Source organism: Aedes albopictus, chromosome 2 (genome assembly GCF_035046485.1).
Source record: "Aedes albopictus strain Foshan chromosome 2, AalbF5, whole genome shotgun sequence".
NCBI lineage: Eukaryota > Metazoa > Arthropoda > Insecta > Diptera > Culicidae > Aedes > Aedes albopictus.
Window position 1 is genome coordinate 65,130,942 of NC_085137.1, and position 12,264 is coordinate 65,143,205.

The following is a 12,264-nucleotide window of genomic DNA, read 5'->3' on the forward strand; positions in this document are numbered from 1 at the left end:
GATGAACTGAATGGATGACTCAGTTGTCAGTCAGTCAGCGAACTCAAATAGATTTGAACTCAATAGCTTTCGGAAAGTGTAGGCTTGCATGTTTGAGAAGCGGAAACATTAAAATACCCTTTCACATTTACCAAACGAGCAGTAAAGCTACACAGAAACTACAACCGTTATTGTCGCACTAGGCAGGAAACGCTGCCATAAATTCACCTCCCTAAAAGCTAATTATCTCTGAAGGCGAATCTGCATATCACCGCATATCTCGCAAACTCAACTCACGAGCCTAAAATATCGCCTTGGGAGTCAATGTCCACATCCCGTCCAGTCGGTTAGCGCCGAACCTCCATCGAGCGTCCGTATCCACAATTCACAATCACTTCTGATGGCAGCGAAGCGGGGTCAACGGCTACGACGAAAGCTTATCTCACCGGTCGACGCCGCGCTGTCTTAATGCTCACTTCCCAGCATATACGTAGTCAGTAGCGGCCGTAATTTTCAATATCCAGCTAACTCGGCTCAGGTATATCTACCGCGAAATGCTTGTTTATCGTGCTAGAAACGCACCATCATCCAGCTTTGCCATACCGGGAAATTTGTGGAGACGTACGAGCTGACGCTCGGAGCCATTTGAAGGTCCGGTTCGGATCTTAATGGGATATTATGGAGCGGTGCGCACTGTGTGAAAATGGGCGACAAATGGAAGGCACATGCATCTCTCAACTTCTATGAAACCTGACAGTTGTTGTTCTACTAAGATTTTGAAGTAGATAAAAAGCATGAAATGAACTCATCAATTGTTACTAAAATTAGAGCTGGAGTAGAAGCTTTAGCTGAAACTGAGAGCTGAAGCTGAGAGCTGAAGCTGAGAGCTGAAGCTGAGAGCTGAAGCTGAGAGCTGAAGCTAAGAGCTGAAGCTGATAGCTGAAGCTGATAGCTGAGGCTGAGAGCTGAAGCTGAGGCTGAGAACTGAAGCTGAGAGCTGAAGCTGAGAGCTGAAGCATAGAGCTGAAGCTGAGAGCTGAAACTGAGAGCTGAAGCTGAGAGCTGAAGCTGATAGCTGAAGCTGAGAACTGAAGCTGAGAGCTGAGGCAGAGAACTTAAGCTGAGAGCTGAAGCTTAGAGCAGAGGCTGAGAGTACAAGCTGAGAGCTGAGGCTATTAGCTGAAGCTGAGAGCTGAAGCTGAGAGCTGAAGCTGAGAGCTGAAGCAGAGAGCAGAAACTGAGAGCTGAAACTGAGAGCTGAAGCTGAAAACGTAAGCTGAGAGCTGAAGCTGAGAACTGAAGCTGAGAAATGAAGCTGAGAGCTGAAGCAGAGAGCCGAAACTGAGAGCTGAAACTGAGAGCTGAAGCTGTAAGCGTAAGCTGAGAGCTGAAGCTGAGAACTGAAGCTGAGAGTTGAAGGTGAGAGCTGAGACTGAGAACTGAAGCTGAGAGATGAAGCTGAGAACTGAGACTGAGAGCTGAAGCTGAGAGCTGAGGCTGAGAGCTGAAGCTGAGAGATGAAGCTGAGAGCTGAGGCTGAGAGTACAAGCTGAGAGCTGAGGCAAAGAACTTAAGCTGAGAGCTGAAGCTTAGAGCAGAGGCTGAGAGTACAAGTTGAGAGCTGAGGCTAAGAGCTGAAGCTGAGAGCTGAAGCTGAGAGCTGAAGCAGAGAGCCGAAACTGAGAGATGAAACTGAGAGCTGAAACTGAGAACTGAAGCTGAAAGCGTAAGCTGAGCGCTGAAGCTGAGAACTGAAGCTGAGAGATGAAGCTGAGAACTGAGGCTGAGAGCTGAAGCTGAGAGCTGAAGCTGAGAGCTGAAGCTGAGAGCTGAAGCTGAGAGATGAAGCTGAGAGCTGAGGCTTAGAGTACAAGCTGAGAGCTGAGGCTAAGAGCTGATGCTGAGAGCTGAAGCTGAGAGCTGAAGCAGAGAGCCGAAACTGAGAGCAGAAACTGAGAGCTGAAGCTGAAAGCGTAAGCTGAGAGCTGAAGCTGAGAACTGAAGCTGAGAGTTGAAGGTGAGAGCTGAGACTGAGAACTGAAGCTGAGAGATGAAGCTGAGAACTGAGGCTGAGAGCTCAAGCTGAGAGCTGAGGCTGAGAGCTGAAGCTGAGAGATGAAGCTGAGAGCTGAGGCTGAGAGTACAAGCTGAGAACTGAGGCTGAGAGCTGAAGCTGAGAGCTGAAGCTGAGAACTGAAGTTGAGAGTTGAAACTGAGAGCTGAAGCTGAAAGCTAAAGCTGAGAGCTGAAGCTGAGAACTGAAGCTGAGAGCTGAGGCTGAGAGCTGAAGCTGTGAGCTGAAGCTGAGAGTTGAAGCCGTGAGCTAATGCTGACAACTAAAGCTGAAAGCTGAGGCTAAGAGCTAAAGTTACAATTGAATGTAGATTTGAAGTTAGAATTTAAGCTAGAGCTAAAGATAAAATTATGATTTCCCATAAAAGCACTTTCCTGCATGGTGTTTCTTTCCGACACTCACCTGATAACACACAATCGATTAAATTTAAGTGATTCTATCGCCATTCCCACCACCGTACAACAAACCACACAAGATGCAATCCTCCATCTTCAGCAGCGCTTCGTGACTTCTCATTTCTGCAACTTGAGGATTTATCGAAACGGATATTATTAGATTAGCAGCAGCAGCAGCAGAACTTGTAGTTGGGTAGTTGTCTGTGCGATGAGCACGCGTCGTCATCGTCTTCCGTTCCGACCAAACATCCGCAATACCAAAGGATAACTGCCTGCCTCTACCTCTTTCCAGGTACTGGATGCTGGCTGAGAAGACTTGTGCTCCTTCACCTGCTTCCTGGTACAGTAGGTTTCAAGTGTGTGTCACCTATGTATCCACATGTTTCTGACGTTGCCGGCGCCGGGTCACACAGCACAGCATGTGCCGGAAAGAGGAATGAAGAGTGATAGAAATTCATTTCCTGTCACAGCAGCGGCGGTATAATCTGTTTCGCCTTATCAAATATACATTTGAAGCATAATTAGTGTGAATGTGACATGCACAACGGATGGGACGGAGGAAACGCCTGAGGTTAGGCTGCCGCCAACTGTATTATAGCTGGGGCTTCCGGAGTGAGGGACGTTTAAGTAATCTACGTATTGAGCGTTTCAATCATCGAGATATCATCGAGCTTAGGCTTGGGACAATTTAAATTTAAATGAGAACAAGCTTGAAATTTCCTTTCTGCACGTCTACGTTCAACTGCTTACACCAGGGGACTTGTTGAATTTGCTTCAAAACTGCTCCAGGAAGGTAGTTCTTCGCAGACACGTTCAAAAACTGATTCAAACGAGAGCGTAGAATTTAATGCTATGTCCCAGATGACCTGCATTTTTTCCCTTTTATTCCTCGACAGATACATAAAAGACATCAACTTGTAGCGAATTTATTTTTCTCCATCGCTTTTCATCCCCCCATCCCGTCATTGCTTATTTTATTATCTCTAATCCAAAAAGCTTGTCTTTTTAAGAAAGCCCCCGGGGGAAAAGCCGCAGCAACCAGCAGCAAGCAAAGTGGAGCTTAGTCTCTCTATTGTGCAACCCTTTTCCGTTGGTTGGTTTACTTCGGCCGTCGCGTCGCGAACACGGAACACAATAGATTCAAAACAGGACAACTCTGGAAGAAAAAAGGTGACATTGGCCTCCCACCACCCTCCACTCAACTAGTTTGATTTACAAGGTTGTCCTGGCTGGGTAGGGAAATAGATTTTGTAGCTTGGACGCGTACGGACGTCCAATAGGAAAGGAAAAAAAGTGAAGCAGCTGCTTGCAAAACGAAATGAGATTTGTGTCAAGTGTTGGAATTTTCGGCAGCACTCAGGGGAGATCCGGCCGACAGACAAGGAACGTATAGTGTGCCCCACCGAACGTAGTACACTTTCCGAGACAAGTTCCTTTTTATTTTCTGTAAATTGAGTTTTCCGGAGATGTGCATGTCTATTGCCTTCAAAAGTGGTGGAAGTTGAATTTCAATGGGATGCTTTTTGTATGTTATATTTGAATGAATGGAATACATAAAAGAGAATATATTAGACAAAAAAATAATAGATGATATTAAACAAGGTAATATGAATACTCCTCTGTCTCCGGGATTTCCAGTTAGCCTTGTGGATAAGGCTTTGGATCGCAAATCCGGAGATGGCGGATTCAATTTCCGTTTTTCGATTCCCGTTCGAGAACTTTGTATCATTGTGCTTGCCTCACAATATACAAATTCATGCAAAGGCAGGCAAAGAAACCCGGGTAGAGGAAAAGAGCTCAATAATAGCATATTCTGATATTGAGATCAAAATGTGATATTTGTTTGATTGATCTTCTTCTTATTCTTCTTTATGGCTCTACGTCCCCACCGGGACTTGGCCTGTTACGCTTCAACTTAGTGATCTTTGAGCATTTCCACAGTTATTAATTGAAGGGCTTTCTTTGCCTGCCATTGCATGAATTTGTATGTTGTGAGGCAAGGACAATGATACACTATGCCCAGGGATTCGAGAAAATTTTCCCATTTGGAACGGGAATCGTACCCGCCGTCTCCGGATGGGCAATCCATAGGCTTAACCACTAGGCTAACTGGAGACCCCTGGAGTATTAATTCTTCTTCTTCTCTGTGGCTGTGCATTCCCAATGGAACTTGGCCTGTCTCACTTCAATTTAGTGCTCCTTGAGCACTTCCACAGTAATTATTTGAAGGGCTTCCCGGGTAGAGGTGAAATACTGACGATCAAAACGTGATATTGGTTTGATTGATATAAGAGATAAAAGATCTGAAAATAATATCTAAAATTTACTCCTGGAACGTCATCATCAGATCATAATTAGATCTTGTAAGATCTCACCAATAGCAGCAAGCTATTCGTTTGATCTTGGAATATCAAATTTTGATATGATTCAGATGTTCCAAGAACATTTTTTCGATATTATTTTCAGATCTTTTATCTCTTATATCAATCAAACCAATATCAAGTTTTGATCGTCAGTATTTCACCTCTACCCGGGAAGCCCTTCAATAAATTACTGTGGAAGTGCTCAAGGAGCACTAAATTGAAGTGAGACAGGCCAAGTTCCAGTGGGAATGCAGAGCCACAGAGAAGAAGAAGAATTAATACTCTTCCAGAGCAATGGATAGAAGTATGGAACATCTTAGATATAACAAAATCTTCACAACATTACGAGTAGCACTAGTAATTTTTATTTTTGGTCCATAATCAACACTCACTACGACAATCTTTCTGTTGCTTGATTATGTGATCATAAGAATACTTTGCCAGAGTAATTGTGAGAGGGTAGAATACTAAAAATCACATTATCTCCACAAAATTTATCAATTTAATTGTGATTCTTTCAGTAATTCCTTTTTTTTAGTGTACAGGGGATGGCCAAAATGTTTGAGATAGGCAACTTTTTTTTTATCTCACAAAAAAGTTCAACATGCTATAACTATTCATAGAGCGCATCAAAAAATCTCAAATTTTGACTGTTTGTCAACCTATTATATATGCATCGTTGGTACAAATTTGGGCTGCAAAACGGTGAGTCGATAAGGAGAGCATCCAATATAGCTCTGGTCCTCACAAGTTCCTACCTCATGCTTCCACGGGTCAAGCGATGACAAAGACCGCCAGCTAAGAGTTGTGTGCTTAGCTGGTAGTGCAGCCTGGGCACTGTTGTCCTTCTGACTTCAGCTAGATTGAGGAGGTACGATCCGAGTGTCTGTTCACCAAGGAGGTGCGGCTCAAACAGCGTCTGTTCTGGCATCCAGCGGCTGAGTAAGAAACGCTGCACCACGCCCAGCTAGATCCAAGGTGGTAGCCCCATCAGCGTGGTCGTCCCAGTGTTGGTTGGGACGTTAAACAGAACTGGCACGATGGCCCTCCGGCGAGACAGGAGTGTTGGCGTAGGCCCAATAAGCCACCCGTAAAAATCCCCATTGCGAATAACATAGGAGAAAATACGACTCGATACAATCGGCAAAGACCCACGCGACGAAATAAGGACTACGATTGGAAACTTGGAACATGGAATTGCAAGTCACTAGGTTTCGCAGGATGTGACAGGATAATCTACGACGAACTACATCCCCGCAACTTCGACATCGTGGCGTTGCAGGAACTTTGTTGGACTGGACAGAAAGTGTGGAAAAGCGGGCATCGAGCGGCTACCTTCTACCAAAGCTGTGGCACCACCAATGAACTGGGAACAGGATTTATAGTGTTGGGCAAGATGCGACAACGTGTGATCGGGTGGCAGCCGATCAACGCAAGGATGTGCATGCTGAGAGTTAAGGGCCGTTTCTTCAACTACAGCATCATCAACGTCCACTGCCCACACGAAGGGAGACCCGATGACGAGAAAGAAGCGTTCTACGCGCAGTTAGAGCAAACATACGATGGTTGCTCGCCGCGTGACGTGAAAATCGTTGTCGGCGACATGAACGCGCAGGTAGGAAGGGAGGAAATGTACAGACCGGTAATCGGGCGAAACAGCCTGCACGCCGTATCGAATGATAACGGCCAGCGATGCGTAAACTTTGCAGCCTCCCGTGGTATGGTAGTCCGAAGCACCTTCTTCCCCCGCAAAGATATCCACAAAGCCACCTGGAGATCACCCGACCAACAAACAGAAAACCAAATCGACCACGTTCTAATCGACGGTAAATTCTTCTCAGATATAACCAACGTCCGCACATACCGCAGTGCGAATATAGATTCGGATCACTACTTAGTCGCTGTATGCATGCGCTCAAAACTTTCGACAGTTATCACCACGCGTCGAAGTCGAACGCCGCGGCTCAATATCGAGCAACTTCGTAACGTAGAAGTGGCTCAAGACTACGCGCAGCAGTTAGCAGTGGCCCTACCAACGGAAGAGCAGCTTGGCGCAGCTACACTTGAAGATGGCTGGAGGGACATCCGATCCGCCATAGGTAGTACCTCGGCTACAGCACTAGGCTTCGCGACTCCGAATCACAGAAACGACTGGTACGACGGCGAATGTGAACAGTTGAAAAACGAGAAGAATGCAGCATGGGCGAGAATGCTGCAACACCGTACGAGAGCGAATGAGGCACGTTACAAACAGGCGCGGAACAGGCAGAACTCAGTCTTCCGGATGAAGAAGCGCCAGCAGGAAGAACGAGATCGCGAAGCGATGGAAGAGCTGTACCGCGCTAAGGACACACGAAAGTTCTACGAGAAGCTGAACCGCTCGCGCAGAGGCTTTGTGCCACAAGCCGACATGTGCCGAGATAATCACGGGAATATTCTCACGAGCGAGCGTGAGGTGGTCGAGAGGTGGCGGCAGCATTACGATGAGCACCTCAATGGCGACGTTGCAAGTACCGAAGGTGGCGTGGTAATAGATCTAGGAGTATGTGCACAGGACGAAAGACTTCCGGCCCCTGACCTTCAAGAGATTGAGGAGGAGGTTGGCCGGTTGAAAAACAACAAGGCCGCTGGAGCAGATCAACTACCAAGCGAGCTTCTAAAATACGGTGGAGAAGCACTGGTGAGAGCACTACACTGGGTCATTACCAAGATTTGGGAGGAGGAAGTATTACCGGAGGAATGGATTGAAGGTATCGTGTGTCCCATCTACAAAAAGGGCGACAAGTTGGATTGCGGGAACTACCGCGCGATCACACTACTGAGCGCTGCCTACAAGATACTCTCTCAAATTTTATGCCGCCGTCTATCACCGATTGCAAGAGAGTTCGTGGGGCAATATCAGGCTGGATTTATGGGTGAACGCGCTACAACGGACCAGATGTTCGCCATCCGCCAGGTGTTGCAGAAATGCCGCGAATACAACGTGCCCACACATCACTTGTTCATCGATTTCAAATCGGCGTATGATACAATCGATCGAGAACAGCTATGGCAGATTATGCACGAATACGGATTCCCGGATAAACTGATACGGTTGATCAAGGCGACGATGGATCGAGTGATGTGCGTAGTTCGAGTATCAGGGACACTCTCGAGTCCCTTCGAATCTCGCAGAGGGTTACGGCAAGGTGATGGTCTTTCGTGCTTGCTGTTCAACATTGCTTTGGAGGGTGTAATAAGAAGAGCGGGGATAAACACGAGTGGGACGATTTTCACGAAGTCCGTTCAGCTGCTTGGTTTCGCCGATGATATTGATATTATTGCTCGTAAATTTGAGACGATGGCGGAAACGTACATCCGACTAAAGAGTGAAGCCAGACGAGTCGGATTAGTCATTAATGTGTCACCGCGCCCGCCACCCCGAATTCATATCGACGGTGATGAAATCGAGGCGGTTGAAGAATTCGTGTACTTGGGTTCACTGGTGACCGACGACAACGACACCAGCAGAGAAATTCAGAGGCGCATTGTGGCAGGAAATCGTGCCTACTTTGGACTCCGCAGAACTCTACGATCGAATAAAGTTCGCCGTAACACGAAGTTAACCATCTACAAAACGTTGATTAGACCGGTCGTCCTCTATGGGCACGAAACATGGACCCTACGTGCAGAGGACCAACGCGCCCTTGGAGTTTTCGAACGGAAGGTGTTGCGTACCATCTACGGCGGAGTGCAGATGGAAGACGGGACTTGGAGAAGGCGAATGAACCACGAGCTGCATCAGCTGCTGAGAGAACCAACCATCGTCCATACCGCGAAAATCGGGAGGCTACGGTGGGCGGGTCACGTCATCAGGATGTCGGATAGCAACCCGACTAAAATGGTTCTCGAGAGTCATCCGACCGGTACAAGAAGACGTGGTGCGCAGCGAGCTAGGTGGGTCGACCAAGTGGAGGACGATCTGCGGCCCCTAGGCAGAGTGCGGAACTGGAGGCAAACAGCCATGGACCGAGTGGAATGGAGGCGGCTACTATGTACAGCAGAGGCCACCCCGGCCTTAGCCTGACCGGTAAGGTAAGGTATGGTACAAATTTGAGCTCATTGATTAATATTTCGCAAAGTTAGAACCGTTCGGGTAAAACACTATTTTTAGACAACTCATTTTTGAGCTGTCATATCTCAGACACCAGTGATCCGAATTGAATGAAATTTTGAATAGGTTGACAAACAGTCAAAATTTGAGATTTTTTTATGCACTCTATGAAAAGTTACATCATGTTGATTTTTTTTTGTGGGAGAAAAAAAAGTTTCCTATGCCAAACATTTTGGCCATCCCCTGTATTTACGTTTATTCATCAGAAATCTCCTTCAATTCTTGGATTCCTGGCAAGTTTTCTGGAAAATTATTTTTAAATTTCTGTAATTTTTATTTAATTGCTTTGATAATTTTATTGAAACGTATACAGCTAGTCCTTGGGGAATTTCTTTGCAATTCCATTCTAAATTTCTACGGCCAATAGTTTGCTATTTTTTTATTAATATAGGCAGAAAATTGACAAAAAATTCTATCTATGTACCATCTATTTATAAGTATCACAAGCAATTTTGATGAGAATTATTTTCACAATTCTTTCGTTACATTCCTTGGAAATTCTTTTGATAGTTTCTTTGGTGAATTTATCATACAATAGCATTGGAAATTCATAAATTCCCATAACAAAAATTTGGGTATTAGAGGGTTAAATTTAAACTGATTGCTTTCTTTCTCGGCTCAGGAGCCGCTGGCACTCCTGAGAAAGTTTTACGGCGCACCATGGTGCCACTGTTCATAGTCTGGGAAGCACTGTGTAAGAGCATTATTTAGAACTGCTGTTAAAAATTCCTCTTAGATAACTGATCCCATTGTTTTTCATATTTCAAGAATTCTATCATTATCATTAGTAATTTCTACAAAATTTTCTACAAAATTTTGTAAAAAAAAAATGTTTTAAATTCTGTCACAAAATTACCTTACCACCACAGCATCCCTTCGACTTTTCTCCCGACAACTCCTCAAGTCATCCATTTGAAGGTCTAGTTTAATATGATGGCCGCCTTCCAGAGGCGTCGAAAATATTTTCAGGGATTTTTCTTGAAATTTTTTAAAGTTTCTTCCAAGGATTCCTTCCACGACTTATTATGGGATTTTTTTTTCAAGGTTCCACCCCAGTTCATCCCGGAGTTCTTTTCAAAAATTGTCTTGTGGATTTCTCGCAGTTTTTTCGCTATTCCTTCAGAAATTTCTACAGATATGTCGTCCGGGTTTCATATCTCGGATATTATTCCACTATTTATTGTTATAAATAGACAACGGATAGACAAAATGATCAGGACAGGCAAAATTTTCGCTTTAAAAAAAAATGGCCAACTAGTGTAACTTTTCGAAAACTGCATCAAACATTCTCAAATTTCTACTGTAAGTTGGTCAACTAGTTGTCTATGAATGGTTCAAATTTGGAAATGATCTGTTTATTTTACATGAATTAAGAAATATTCTGGGAAAAGGCATAATACCCAATAGCCAACTTTGAGCTGTTATATCTCCAGGTTCCGTGATCCGAATGCAATTAAATTTTGAGCATTCATAACTTGTACAATTGACTTTGAAAAGAGTTTATGTTTTGGCTAATTTGGTGCTTTATTAGAAAAATATTCTAATCACTATAATTCTCATGCGGATTTCTCCCCAGAAAGTTCTTTGAATTCTTTTCACAATTGTTCCATTGCTTCCATTGATCCCTGATATTATTTCAGGGTATTTTCTTAGCATTCTTGCAGAGAGTCCTCCAAAGATTCTTCCCGAGCTTTCTTCAAGGACTTTTTTTTTTATTTAGAGTTAAGGGATTTCTACAAAATTTCATCTTGGATAACTGATCCTATTTATTTCCAAATTTGACTACAAGAATTCTGTCCAAAAATTAGAGTAATTTCTACAAAGTTTTCTTCGTTTCTTCCGATGAAAAAGCGTTTTAAATTCCACCAGAAACTTACCTTACCACCACAAAACCCTCCCGATTTTCTCACGTCAATTTCTTAAGTCATCCATTTGGAGGTCTTGTGCGATATGATGAACCACTGGCCGTCTTCCAGTTGTGTCGAATTGGTTATCTGTAGGGACAATGGAAATTCGCGATTTCGCGGAAACCGCGAAATCCGCGAAATTGGGTCTTGACCGCGAAATATGTAATATCCCGCGAAATGCCGCGAAATCTGACAAATTTGAGAAAACACCCTACAAATTTCCATTAATTTCAAACTTTTAAGCAGAAATTGGCAGTTAGCTTTTAAGAGTGTAGAGTACTTTACGATTCGTTATATGCATAATAGAAAATTTAATGCATTTTTTTTATCAGATTTTTATCAAATTTGTTACTTTTTTGATGAATTTATGATTACGCTTCACAAAATTCAAACATTTTTTACATTTGGCCTGCAAAATTCAAGTATTTCTCAACAAATCGGCCAAAAATATGAGTCCGCGAAATTGCCGCGAAATTCACAAAGGTAGCCCGCGAAATTCGAGAAATTTTGCCGCGAATTTCCATTGTCCCTACTGGAATTTCTCCCTGGAAAAAGTTATTTTTTAGATTCTACCTGAATTCATTCAGGAATCCTTTTCGGTAATTATTTTAACATTTGCCCGAAATTTTCTCTGAGATTCTTACCGGGATTTTTTCAAGGTTTCCTCTAGGTATTTTCTTCAAAAATTCCTACAGGGACTTTAACATGAATATTTCCGAGAGCCTTAGCAGATTACTTTCGCAATTTGCTTCATTATTCCTTCAAAAATTGCATTCAGAATTTTATTTCGGATTTTTTTTCTATTTTTTGTTTCATATGTATGGAGAATTCATCAAAGATTCCTCCACGGATTTTTTCCAGAATCTCCAATATATTCCTTCTTTAATTACTCTAATGTTTGTGTACGGTTTTCTCCCAAGATTTTTCCATGGAATCGGTTGGGAACTCCTCAATATATTCGTGCCGGAATTTCTCCGAGAACTCTTTTCAAATTCTTCCATCGATTTCTGCAAGGATTCTCTCAGGGTATTTTGTCAACATTTCTGCAAAGATTCTTCCAAAAATCCCTCCAGAGATTCCTTCAAAGATTCTTCTCGGGAACCCTTTATAGGATTCCTCCACAGATTACTGTCCTCCAAGGATTCCTTCATATCTGCAAAAGAAAGGATTTCTTGAATGTTTACTGGAAAACTTATAAACAATTAGCAGGCATAGAATGTTGCTAACTGACAAATTGAGAGATGAATTTGTGAAAAAAAATCGCTTACTGCTGGGATTCGAACCTACGACTGCGTTTTCGCTATACCGGCGCTTTAACCAACTAAGCCACAGAACAGGTAACGCGTCTGCGAAATAGAAAGCTAAGCTGACTCTGAGCCCACTCTATGAGCAA

General features: G+C 43.7%; 1 long non-coding RNA gene across 1 annotated transcript in view; it reads right to left on the reverse strand.

The window, feature by feature from the left end:
- The window catches only part of LOC134287614 (uncharacterized), a 144,865-nt gene extending 135,838 nt beyond the window's left edge, over positions 1–9,027 (reverse strand). Inside the window, exon 1 of the long non-coding RNA XR_009997408.1 lies at positions 8,956–9,027. This is a non-coding gene — a long non-coding RNA (uncharacterized LOC134287614). The remainder of the gene's footprint in view (positions 1–8,955) is intronic.
- Positions 9,028–12,264: the final 3,237 nt, after the last annotated feature.